Source organism: Mastomys coucha, unplaced genomic scaffold (genome assembly GCF_008632895.1).
Source record: "Mastomys coucha isolate ucsf_1 unplaced genomic scaffold, UCSF_Mcou_1 pScaffold5, whole genome shotgun sequence".
In the NCBI taxonomy this organism is placed as follows: Eukaryota; Metazoa; Chordata; class Mammalia; order Rodentia; family Muridae; genus Mastomys; species Mastomys coucha.
In genome coordinates, this window is record NW_022196911.1 from 106,828,789 (window position 1) to 106,840,660 (window position 11,872).

An 11,872-nucleotide genomic window follows, 5' to 3' on the forward strand; every position below is an offset into this window, starting at 1 on the left:
TATATATATATATATGTACATATATATAGCCAGCCCTTTTGTTTTTTTGTTTTTTTCCATTGTGGTTCCTGCTTTTCGTGCTTCCCACCAGACATCTCTTCCTGTCAGTCCGTCTACTCCTAGGCAGGCTCTGGAGCTAGCAGGAGGGACAAGGAGAGGCTAGGTCACCTGTCCAGTAAAGGTAACACTTGTCTCACGGTGCTGCTTCTGGGGATAGGGGAGTTCGGGAGCACAGGGAGCAGTGCCAGGGAGCAACACTGGGTCCATCCAGGATGAGGAGAAGGTTGTTATTTCTCCTTCTTTTCTTCAAAAAATGGACACAATCCTGAGGTAATGCAGATCCTTGCATCCCGAGAGTTGACAGGGCTGGGGTGGGTCCTGTGCAGCTCCCTGTTTGTAAACTCTCCCTGGGGAAGGGGTTCTCAGGAGGCGATATGGGCACTGACCCTCTGCCCATCTGCTCGTTGCTTTGATACGACCCTCCCCTCCATATCTTCATTACATTTTGGAAAACATAATTAGCTTTATGGCAAGATGAACATTTCTTCAAGGGGTAGAACTGAAAAGACAGATTCCCGAAGAAGTGGGATTTTCTTTGAAACTCCTTTAGAAGAAAATCTTTGGCGAGACCTCCTGCTGTTTCTACAGTTCCGCTAAAGAAAAGAAAAAGAGTCAGTCAGTGTTAAAAAGCAGCAGTAACAACTGCCCCACATTTCAGGAGCATGCTCAGATCTCCAGCTGCTTACTGGGGATCTGGATGGGCACAGGCAGAGACCATCCGTGAAGAGCGTCCTTCTCCACGTGTTCATGCCCGCTGGTGACAACATTCTAGCTGCCATCTCTTCACAAAGAAGGTGAATTTCCAAGGAAGTTTATTTTCTCATTGTGAATCCTGACTCCTCAGTGGTGTCTTTGTGTACAGTGACAGGAGGAAACCGGTCCGGGAGTTGGGTAATCTATGAGAGAGGCGTTCACCCTTGCTATCCTCATCAGAAAACCCCAAATCTACCTGAATTATACAAAATGGTAACTGAAAATCACGTCTAAGTCATTTTGGTGTGTAAACACACTCTTTATTTTAGGACTCTATTCTTTGTGGGCCATCATCGGACAAGGCAACATATTAACAGTAAGCTCTTTAAAAAGAACTGTTTGCGATTTCTTGATAATCTCTTATTTATTACATAAACAAGATTTCTCAATTGTTGTGAAACAAAAATTTCATAAATATGACGTCCATTTATTTATTGGGGAAATTTCGGTGTTCGCCCGAGTTCAACACCCTCCTCCTTCAAGACTCTGAAACAAGAGCGAGAAGATGTTCACATCCTCACGAGCCACTTTGCAGCTTCGGGATACAGGATACAATTTAAAATAGCATTTTGATTTTATTTATTTTGGAGTTCTGATAGCGTTCTTGATGACCTCGGCCGGTAGGAGCATCCAGGGCCAAGAAACTGTTTTTGTCCGGCTTGGCTTTCCGACGTCAGATCGCTTCCTTTCACACCTTGGAATGTCAGAAATGTCTCAGCTTCTTGCTCCAGGAGATGTTTTTCTCTCAAAGCACAGTGACTGTGGTAGGGGCCTTCTGTTTACTTGGTGTTGAGTACTTTTCCAAACTCACTTACAAGGAAGAATAAAAAGCAGGACTGCTCATTGTTGAGGTTTTGTAGCTGGCCAGGACCATTGACTGGTTTTCTCCGTTGGCTGCCTTTGGCGGTGGTCCTCAGGGAGGAACTAAGTCAGTTCCAGTTTGAGTCCCTCAAGTTCTGTGTCTGAAGTGTGCGGTGTCTTCAGCAACAGGGTCTTACCTTTGGGTTCTGGGAGGCAGCCAAGGGCAATGGCAAGAGGATTACCTTGATCAACAACTTAAAGGGAGGTTTCCCATGCCTGGTATGGGGTCTGTGTTAGATAGTCTTTATGGCTCTTTAGGAGTGTTATCACTTTAAGTGGCATAACATTACACACACACACACACACACATACACACACACACACGGGGGGGGGGCGGGGAGGGAGACTGTATTTTTAAGTAATTGGAGTTAAGAGCAGCCCAGATGAAATATAGTAAGTAATAACTTGAGATTATTGATAGGAAAGTAGTTTTTAACAGTATAGAAGGTAGACAGCTACCCAGCTTTTGTACGGCTTAAAGCTTATTGCAAATATAAAAGTTGTGTGTGTCTCTCATCTGGGAACTTAAATGTTCTAAGGCAGGGTAGAAACTCCCAGTTGAGATTAAATAATTTTTTACAACAACTAATAGTTATCTTATGGGAGTTCAGTTCACTCAAGTGTTAAGGATTCATGTCTGGTATGGTAAGCATAGCTAACTACCCATGGTTGGTAAGGTCATGGATACTACAGGAAAACCCATGGCTCCCACTTTCCTATAATAATATAGTTTTTAACTGTATTCTAAATATTTACTGTGTATCTCTCTCGCATCCTCAAATAATCTTCATGTTGTAGTAGACAGAGACCATTACAGAGATCTACAACTGCTCAAATGCAGAGAACAAGAGACTGTGGGGAGCACACTGCTAACAGACACATCTGTAGCATCATCCTTGTACTTAAGAGTCAGGGAAGTGGAAATATTTTAAGAGCCAGAGGACCATGATGCCTGCTGTGAGATAGTGTCTTCTATATACAGAGCATGGGGGTGGGGTGGGGGGAGCCACACCCATGAAATCTCAACAATATGGCTGCCTAAACAGATTAACACAGTGACAACACCAATTGACAGGCCAGTGTGGATGGGGGGAACTCTCACAAGACCACACCCCTAGAAGAAGAGAGACAGGCACTGACTGATGAGAGCAGCTCTCTGGTAAGTTATCCAATCTCAGGTGGTCAGCCCTAAACGCAGACACATCAGGCAACACCAAACGGACTCTACCAGCAATAGATGTGTATATTGCATACATGTATATTGTATATATTTGCTTGAAGAAGTATATAGTCATTCATTTAATATTAGCCTTTATATTGGCAAATATATGTGGCTTACCACCTGTCCTCTTAAATGAATACTTATTGGATCACAACCATGGTGTGTTTATGACTGCCTATGACTGCTTCTTGCTTGTTTGTAAATAAAGTTTTATTAGTACACAGCCACGTGCATTTGTTTACAGGTTCCCTATGACTGTCTTTTCTTACAATAACAGAATTCAGTAGCTTTGACAAAAATGTTTGGGCCTGGAGAGATACAAAGATTTATTATCTGATCTAGGGGAAAAAAAAAAATTTTCAGTTCCTGATTGAATCAAAGAGACCTTATAAGTTTTCATTAATCTTTTTTCATAAGATCATCAATTGCAAAAGAGAAAGGTAAATTCTAGGTTGGCATCCTACCCACTGTCACACATTGGATTTTTTTAAATGTCTCTTTATTACACTACAAAATAATTCTTCAGTCCTTTTTATTGCCTGATTCCTAGTCAGCGGATACATGTGGGAAGGTAGTTCCCTCTACTCTCCATATTCCAGTTTAGGTGTGCTCGGGTTGGATGCATGCATGCATTTTAGGCAGGCGTTGTGTGTGCTCTACCAAGAGACACATCTTGTCTCTTTGTTTATCAGTTATATTTGTTTTCATCTCTTTGGTTAGGATGGTATTTGATTTTTTTTCCTCATTGTAAAATTTCTGTATTTTATCTTTTCTAAATAACTGTACACAGAAAAACAACTTTGAGTTCATGTGATTATTCTTTCATTTCTCAGCAAAAATTTCACAGCAGTTTAAGCATCTGTTGGGATCTACCTTTGTAACTATTGCTACTGTGGTGCATGCCAAAGTGAATTTTAAGACTCTCTTATTCCCTGCATTTATCAGCTCCAGTTTCTCTCTCTCTCTCTCTCTCTCTCTCTCTCTCTCTCTCTCTCTCTCTCTCTCTCTCTCTCTCTCTGTGTCTATGTAAGTATGTGAACATGTTCATGTATGGGGAGGTATGTGTGTGTTTCTACACCTGGAGCCCAGAGGCCAAAGTCTGCTGTTCTTCATCCTCATACTCCACTTAATATTTTCAGAGTCTCTCAGTGAACCTGGAGTTGCTGACTTAGCTGGACTGACTGGCCAGAAAATCCAAAAGACCTTCCTAAATCCACTTCCCCTGAGCTGGGATTCCTGGATTCCTGGTTTATACTGCAGTGTGTGACATTTTGTATGGGTTCTATTGCATGAAACTCAGGCCTTCATGCTCATCTGAGAAGGACTTTATTGACTGAACCATCTCCCAGTATTAGTTACAGTTTTTAGATATCTTTCATTCCCATTATTCCAAGTAATAGATTTTTAATTTTGCTTTGTGGCTTATACAATGCTGTTTTGATGTTTCAAAGATTCAGGATAACTTTTGTTTGCTTGTGCTTATGCATGCATGTGTGTGTGCACATGTGTGTGTGTGTAGGGTATGTGTGTATGTGCATATGTGTACATGTATGTGTGTAGGGTTTGAGTGTGTGCATGCATATACAGTTGGTGTTTAACACTGTGCCTATAGATTTTAGGCACTCAAATATTTTTTGAATGCAGTTCCAAGACAAAAGAATAAATCTGTAAATGTAGAATAGTAGAACTTACTTGTCTTTTAATAAATTAATCTTTCTCAATTACTTTTGAGATTCTGAAATGTCTTTATTTAAAGCACTACCCTCTTTAGAAATACTTCAGTTCCAGCTTATTAGGAAGGGGTCCAAATTCCCTTTTGATTTAGAAACTTCTTTTTTCCTCCCTAGTACTAGAAAGTAATCACCCTTAGGGATTTTGGAAAGATTTTTAACATGAATCCAGGAAATCCAATTCAGTTTAAAATCAATTATTTGTGTTTTCTGAAAAATCTATTTTCTGAAAATCTATTTTCTGAAATCTATAAAAACTACTCCCAAAAATAATTCTAGGAAATTGCTTTCCCTTCATTACCGTCTGCCTGGTGTTCCCCTTTAGTTTGTCCAAAACGGAAGAAATAGTGTTCGCACTTTGTACGTTGCTATGATTTGCTCTTGGGTCCGGTGAACTTTCTGGGGTGGGATGGGATGAGTCTCCTTGGGAACTTCAAGGCCAAGACTGCTGATCGCCTGTGGCCGGAAGGAACTCATGAGTAGTGAGGAGGAAGTAGCTAAGCCTGGCTTAGAGGAAGTGTAACTGGCAATATTTTCCCAATTCCTAAGTCAAGTCTGCTTTACCGTCAATAACTAGTAACTCAGAGGATACAGCCTTGGAAATGCATTTCCTCAGGCTCATGAGGCAGGCTGCTTTTAAAAAAAAATTTATTTATTTATTTATTTATTTATTTATTTATTTTTTAATTTTTGGTTAGTAGGCATCAAAGCGCATATCATACAGCAGGAATTCAGTAGGACTTCCAGTTTCTCTCACTCCCAGTGCTGTGAGCTCTGCCCACCTGCTCACCTCCCCGCAGTGTGGTCACCTCCCCGCAGTGTGGGAGCGAACCCAGCGGAGTCTTCTTCTAAGCTGGGTATCATGGAAGCATTGAGCCGGGGCGTAGGTGCATAATGAAGCATCCTCGTGTTCGGATTACCTAATCAATTGTCATTGAATCTTGGAGCAAAACTGGTCCCCTTGTGTCTGTTTGGGGCATTGATTAATTGCTGGAAGAGCTGAAGATAGTTTCTTTTGGAAGAAGAACTGAAAGTAATTTACTCTGGGTAGCTAAGTATGTTATTTTGGGGAACAGCATAACCATCAGATATGCACAAAGCAATTGAGAAGTCACTGTGTGGAAGGCCATCTGTTTACTGCATTCAGACAAAGTCACTTTAATTGGTGTCTGCAACCCATCACTCGGAATCCCTCTCCTCATATTGGGTGCCTAGCCTGTGGGTTCACTTTCCCATTCTCGCTTCTGCAACAGCTCCGTTCATGTTCTGTGTCCCATAGCCCCGTCACTCAAATGGTCTTACCAATGGGATCAACCTTGGAAATGGTGACCCTGCGAAGATCACGTTTGACAGGCAGCGTCCAGTTTCGCTTGAGGCTACAGGAAGCTGCCTCCCGCAGGCTGAGCCTGGAGGAGAAGCTGATAACACGAGGAGAAGCACCTGGTAGCAGCCGCAGCGCTTCATCCAGGATGAAAACAGGAACTAAAACATAAACAACATCCTTTTTCCAGAAGCCAGAGCTCAGCTCCCTCCCGAGTGGGGCTGAGTCTATGCTCCCAAGAGTCTCACGAGAACCTTTACAGAGGTAGGAAGGAAGGTCAGGATGTGAAGCAGAGTTTCAAGATTTCCGGTGGAAATCATCAAAAAGGATTTTTTTTTAAAAAAAATTGTTATTGTTGTTGATGATCTTTTAAGTTCATGAATATGACCAATAATTGTAGTTGCAGCGCAGGACTTGCTTTTAGATGAATAAAAATCTAAATACCTCAATCTGACACCATTTCCAGGGAAATGATGCAAATGGATCAAAGTGAAAAAGAAGAAAGGGCCACTGCTGGTCTCGTCTTTCCCAGACCGTTTCTTCTGAAATGGATGTTATTGGTAACAGGAAAGTATGGCATTCTGTTCCCTGTGATTGGCAGCTCAGCCAGTGTGCTCTGCTCATCCAATAAAGCAGAAATGTGTGTGGAGCGAGGCGAGGGAGGGCTCTCCTCAGTGTCTCCAGTCAGTATGTAATGATTCAGAACCAGACTCCAACCACGGAGGCTGAGAGCTACGACCCCTGCTCACATGCTCAGCCCCTTTGCACTGTTCTTACTTTTAAAAAGTTTATTTTTTTTTATTTATGTGTACGTATGTGTCTGTGTGGATGCTCTAGGAGTCTAGAGAAAGTTGTTGGGTCTCCTGGAGCTGGAGTTATAGGCCATCATGAGCCATCTGTTGTGGGTTCTGGGAACCTAACTTGAGTTCTTTGGAAGAGCAGCAAGTGCTCTTAACCATGTAAGCATTTTTTTCCCCAGCTCTTTGTTTCTTGCTTTTAGATAGATATTGTCTTAAGCCCAATCTCTTCTTTAATGTTCATGTTATTAGAAAATGAGAAGTCATGATCCGTGTGTTAATTCTGTGTATTAAAATTATCAGTGTCTCTTCAGTTGAAGAAGCTCAGTGCAAACAGACTTTCCTTCCCAAAGTTCCATGCTCTTATTCACACTACATCTACACTATTCAGTCAGTCAGCAAGACATAAGTCTATCCTGCTATGTTAAAAATGCCCCCACCTACTGGGACTGACGTGAAGTGTTTCTGTCTCAGCATATTTCTCATTTCGCAAGACAGAGAGAGAGAGAGGAAGAGAGAGAGAGAGATATCTCCTGATATTAACTTATCCATTTATATAGCACATACTTACTACATACTATGAATAAGCTTTATTCCAGGAACAAATGAAGAGGGGAGAAGACTTGAAAAAAACTCTTTTCCCTATAGGATCATACTCTCTAGAGTGTTACCAAGTAATCCATATGTTTTGTTGTCCATACTTGCATATTAAAAAATGATAAGATAATAATAAACGTATGTATCAGTTAAATTTTGACAGGTACCATGCAGCGCGCCTTACAAGTATTGACTCAAGTATTAAATGTACTGGGGGGGGGATACCTTATATAAATTTTAAGCTACAGAAATGAATCATGGTTACTGTTGGAGCTATTGGCCTGTGTGGTCCCATAGATCTAACCGGACATCACAGTCTATTGCCATAGTTATTGGTAACTCTGCAAATGCAACAAAATGCAATTAATCTTTCCATATAGAGAAACTCAAAGCTCAGTGTGATTTCATGAACAGTAGCAGTGTAGGTGCTGGTATTTCAAGTCAGGGTCTTTTTAGCCTAAGACTGGATATTGATACAATATGGCTAACTCTCACTGGATTGATTTATCATGTTTTCAACATCAACTTTAGATCACAGTAGCATGTAGCCCAGAGAATGTTTTCCCAGTGCCAAGTAAGGTCTAGAGAAAGAGTTTCCTTTCATAATTAACCTCCATGACAATGGGACCTGCATCTCCTTCCTTATGACCAGAAGCAACCTTAAGTACCAACTTCCAGTGAGTGTCCCAGAGATTGACATTGACGGCCTGTTAACTTGCCAAGTCTGACTTCCCCCAAGGCACACACCAGTATGTTGATTCTATCTACAAAAGGCCTCTTGTGACTTTCCTGTGGTCTATGATGTATCCTCACAAAGAGTTAAGGAACCTTCGCTGCCTGCAGGAAATCTGTAGCTGAATCCAGGACTTGGCAGCGGAAACATTAAGCATATCGTGGGAGAGAAGAAAAGCAAAGTGCTAAGGTTGTTCCTCTGAACAGAGGATATCGGAGCGTCCTGCAAAAAACTTCCTGTTTAGCCAGCAGACCAGAAAACAAGATGAAAAAACACCCCACTTCAATGACTATTGTGTCAATATATTTTTATACCGTCATTATCTCCAGCAGGACTTACTCACCAGAGCTGGATTCCCAGGGTGAGGAGTTCGCAGCTGAATCACAGCTTCCCGCCCTCCTTGTTGTGGCTGCTGTATCATATCCTGGTTTCCCTGTGTCAGGCTACCCCCGGCTTGCACTACAATCGAGACTGCTGTCCCCCCCCCCCCCCCCCCCCCCCCGTACTACTCTTCCTTGGGTTTGCATCTAATATCTCATCAGATGGAGTCAGAAAAGGCATCTTATATGTTTTGGGGTAGACTCCTCTGCCCCTTCCAGGCTCCAGTAACTGGACATAGTCATGCAGCCAAGAGCACACAACACTTTATGGGTAAATGACATTCTTTAGTTGCCCACCCGTTTCTTTACCAGATACACCCAAGTGTGCAGTTAGATGAAATGGTGGGGTGAAAAACAAGAGTTTTAAAGGTCCTTATTAAGAATTTAGGGCTGGAGAGATGGCTCAGTGGTTAAGAGCACTGACTGCTCTTCCAGAGGTTTTGAGTTCTAGTCCCAGCAACCACATGGTGGCTCACAACCATCTGTAATGGGATCTGACACACTCTTCCGGGGTGTGTCTGAAGACAGCCACAGTGTACTTATATAATTCAAAATAAAATAAATCTTACAAAAAGAATTTCGGGATTAAAAAGAATTTAAAGTGTTGCATCAAACCTATTGTGGATGGTGTCGTGGTGTGCACAATGACACAGGAATTACTCGGATAAAAACCATAAGTTTCTTAAAAAAATTAATCCTTATTGAATAATACCAATGTGTGTGTGTGAAAATAGAAAGGTTTTCAATGGCCTCCCTTCTTTACTGTTAGTTGCTTATAGAGCATGCATTGAATGCCATGAAGGGTTATTTGGCTTTAGTGACAGGATTTCACTCTGAAGCCCTGGTTGACCAGGAACTCACAAAGATCTGCCTGCCTCAACCTTCCACGTTTTGAGATTAAGGGTGTGAGTACTTTCTTTCTTTCTTTCGTCCTTTCTTCCTTTCTTTCCCTCTCTCTCTCTCTCTCTCTCTCTTTCTCTCTCTTTCTTCCTTTACTTCTTTGCTTCTTTCTTTTTTTATTTTATAAATTAATTTATTTTTTACACTCCATAATCCATTCCCTGCCCTCCCAAACCACCCTCCAACTACTCCACATCCCACACCTCCTTCCCACCTCCACTGTTTCCACATGGATGCCCCCACCCCCATACCATCTGACCTCTAAACTCCCTGGGGCCTCCAGTCTCTGGAGGGTTAGGTGCATCATCTCTGAATGAACACAGACCTGGAAGTCCTCTACTGTATGTGTGTTGGGAGCCTCATATCAGCTGGTGTATGGTGCCTCTTTGGTGGTCCAGTGTTTGCGAGATCTCGGGAGTCCAGATTAATTAAAACTGCTGGTCCTCCTACAGGACCACCCTTCTCCTCAGCTTCTTTTAGCCTTCCCTAATTCAACAACAGGGGCCAGCTGCTTCTGTCCGTTGGTTGGGTGCAAATACCTGCATCTGACTCTTTCAACTGCTTGTTGAGTCTTTTGGGGGGCAGTCATGATAGGTCCCTTTTTGTGAGCACTCCATAGTCTCAGTAGTAGTGTCAGGCCTTGGGACCTCCCCTTGAGCTGGATCCCACTTTGGTCCTGTCGCTGGACCTTCTTTTCCTCAGGCTCCTCTTCATTTCCATCCCTGTAATTCTTTCAGACAGGAATAATTATGGGTCAGAATTTTGACTGTGGGATGGCAACATCATTCCTCACTTGATGCCTTGTCTTCCTGCTGGAGGTGGGCTCTATAAGTTCCCTCTCCCTACTGTCAGGCATTTCTTCTAAGGTCTCTCCCTTTGATTCCTGAGAGTCTCTCACCTCCCAGGTCTCTGGTGCATTCTGGAGGGTCCCCCCAACCTCCTATTTTCTGATGTTGCCTGTTTCCATTCTTTCTGCTGGCCCTCAGGGCTTCAGTCCTTTTCCCTCACCCAATACCAGATCAGGTTCCCCTTTCTCCCCTGCTCCCCCCTTCCCCAGACCTGTCCACTTTCCCTCCCAAGTCCTTCCCTCCCCATTTGTGATTGCTTTCTTCTCCCTCTCAAGTGGGACTGGGGTGTCCTCACTTGGGCCCTTCAGCTTGTTGACTTTTTTGAGTTCTATGAACTGTATCTTGAGTATTCTGTACTCTTTTTTTTTTTTCTAATATCCACTTATTAGTGAGTACATACCGCGAGCCTCCTTTTGGGTCTGAGTTACTTCACTCAGGATGATATTTTCTAGTTCCATCCATTTGCCTGCAAAACTCAGCATGTCCTAATTCTTAATAACAGCAGTATTCCATTGTGTAAATGAACTACAGTGTCTGTATCCATTCTTCTGTTGCAGAACATCTAAGTTATTTCCAGCTTCTGGTTATCACAAATAAGGTTGCTATGAACAAAGTGGAAAGCATGCCCCTGTGGCATTGTGGGGCATCTTTTGGGTATATTCCCAAGAGTGGTATAGCAGGGTCTTCAGGTAGATCTATTTCTAATTTTCTGAGGAACCTCCAGATTGACTTCCAGAGTGGTTGTATCAGTTTGCAATCCCACCAGCAATAGAGGAGCATTCCTCTTTCTCCACATCCTCTCCAATATGTGTTGTCACCTGAGGTTTTGATCTTAGCCATTCTGATTGGTGTAATGTGGAATCTCAGGGTCATTTTGATTTGCCTTTCTCTGACCACTAAAGACTTTGAACATTTCTTTAGAGGCTTCTCAGCCATTCAAGATTCTTCAGTTCTGTATTCTCAGTTTAGTTCTATGCCCCATTTTTTGATTGGGTTATTTGGTTTTTTTGGTGATTAACTTCTTGAGTTCTTTATATATTTTGGATATTAGTTCTCTATTGGATGTGTGAAGATTTTTTTCCCCAATCTGTAGGGTGCCGATTTGTTTTATTGACTATATCCCTTGCCTTACAGAAGCTTTCCAGTTTCATGATGTCCCATTTATCAATTCTTGCTCTTAGATCATGAGCGGTTGGAGTTCTGTTTAGAAAATTTCCCCCTGTGCCAACAAGTTCAAGGCTTTTCCCCACTTTCTCTTCTATTAGATTCAGTGTATCTGGTTTTATGTTGAGGTCCTTGGTCCACTTGGACTTGAGCTTTGAACAAGGTGACAAATATGGGTCTATTTTCATTCTTCTACATACAGATAGCCAGTTAGACCAGCACCATTTATTGTAGATGCTTTCTTTTCTCCATTGTATGTTTTTGGCATCTTTGCCAAAGATCAAGTGACTGCTTTTATTTCTGGGTCTTCAATTTTATTCCATTGATCAACATGTCTATCTCTGTACCAATAGCATGCAGTTTTAATCACTATTACTGTGTAGTAAAGCTTGAGGTCAGGGATGGTGATTCCCCCAGCTGTTCTTTTATTGTTAAGAATTGTTTTGTGATTGGGTTACCTCACTCAGGATGATATTCTCCAGATCCATCCATTTACCTAAGAATTT